This window comes from Cyphomyrmex costatus, unplaced genomic scaffold, assembly GCF_001594065.2.
Source record: "Cyphomyrmex costatus isolate MS0001 unplaced genomic scaffold, Ccosl1.0 scaffold367, whole genome shotgun sequence".
NCBI lineage: Eukaryota > Metazoa > Arthropoda > Insecta > Hymenoptera > Formicidae > Cyphomyrmex > Cyphomyrmex costatus.
This window is the reverse complement of record NW_017277851.1, coordinates 454,254-455,744: the sequence shown is the minus strand read 5'-3', so window position 1 is coordinate 455,744 and position 1,491 is coordinate 454,254.

Genomic DNA, 1,491 nt, shown 5'->3' with positions numbered 1-1,491 from the left:
CAGCATAAACTGATACATATATCACTGCGCATACTCGCGATGCTCGACGCTCGACGCTTGATGCTCCCATGTAAAGGCACTTTTACGCCGAAACGCAAAGCCGTTTTCGACGCATGCGTATAAGATTACATTCAGAAACGTTAGCCGGGTGCCCTCTGGCTGCTTTAGCTACCCGGACTGCCCGGGCTGCCACCCGCCACTATTTCTGTATATTATTTTTTTAAATATTAGATGAATAACAGTGATAAAACGGTACACCAAGGTACTCGGAAAACGTTACTGATTACTGAACGCAATATAAAGGAGCGATTTTACGCATACATGCATATCCATAGCTATTTTCCTCACAGTCCCATTTATAGCTGAAAACATCGATGAGAAAATTCAAATTTTAATATCTCGCTGCAAATGCCGTTTATGTTCTTGTGAAGCGTAAAATATCGGAATATAGATTAAAATTTTGAAATATATACTTGTATATTGATGTGATACAACAAATATAAATGTAGTTAAATTATTTCTATTATAATAAAACAAATGTCGTTAAGAGTTTGTTTAGTTTTATTTCTTCTAATTTTTAAAAACTTAATAAAAATATTAAAACGTTTATTTATTATACATGACAAAATTGTTTTAATAATAGCTCCTAACTGTGGCTCGTAACATTTAACATATGCAGATAAGAAAAAAGCGCCTTGTTTTCAGCTATACTAATCAAAGTAGGAAAAATATTTGGATATGCATATCTATGTAAAATCGCATTTTAATGCATATGTCAAAATTGGACATTACTTTTTCAAATAATCCTGATAAATTTTTATTTTTATCAGAAAAGTTCGTATTCTAGTAATATACATATATAGAAATCTGTGTTTTTTTATAAGAAAAATTCATATTAGATGTAAACGTTTCGACACTATAATCGGGTTATTCTCAATTTTAAAATTTAAAATAATTCAATCGAAACTACAGTGTTACACATGAATAAATTAATATAATTTATTTTATATTAATTTATTTATATGTAACACTCGAGTTTCGGTTGAATTATTTTAAAATAATTTTAATGTGTAATATTCGAGTTTCGGTTGAATTATTTTAAATTTTAACATTGAGAATTACTCGATTGGTGTCGAAATGTTTGTTGTATATCTAATATGTGTATATTTAAGTTTGATTATTAAATATCAATTTTGTCGGGCTCGTAGTCTTCTTTTGTTTATTATTTATTTTTATTGACCCTTATTAATGTTACTTGTTTTAATATTTTTGACTAAATTTTGTATATTAATTTATTGCGCAATATTCGTTCCAGCGCTGACTCGTAGTAGCCTCGTTAGTTATTGTGTATAGTCTTATATTCATTTTTTATTTTATTGAAAAGGAAAAGAAAAGTACAGCAATTAGGGACAAACTTACCGTGAGTAGTGAAACTTTTTATGTGTGTGTGTGTGTGTGTGTGTGTGTGTGTGTGTGTGTGTGTGTGTGTGT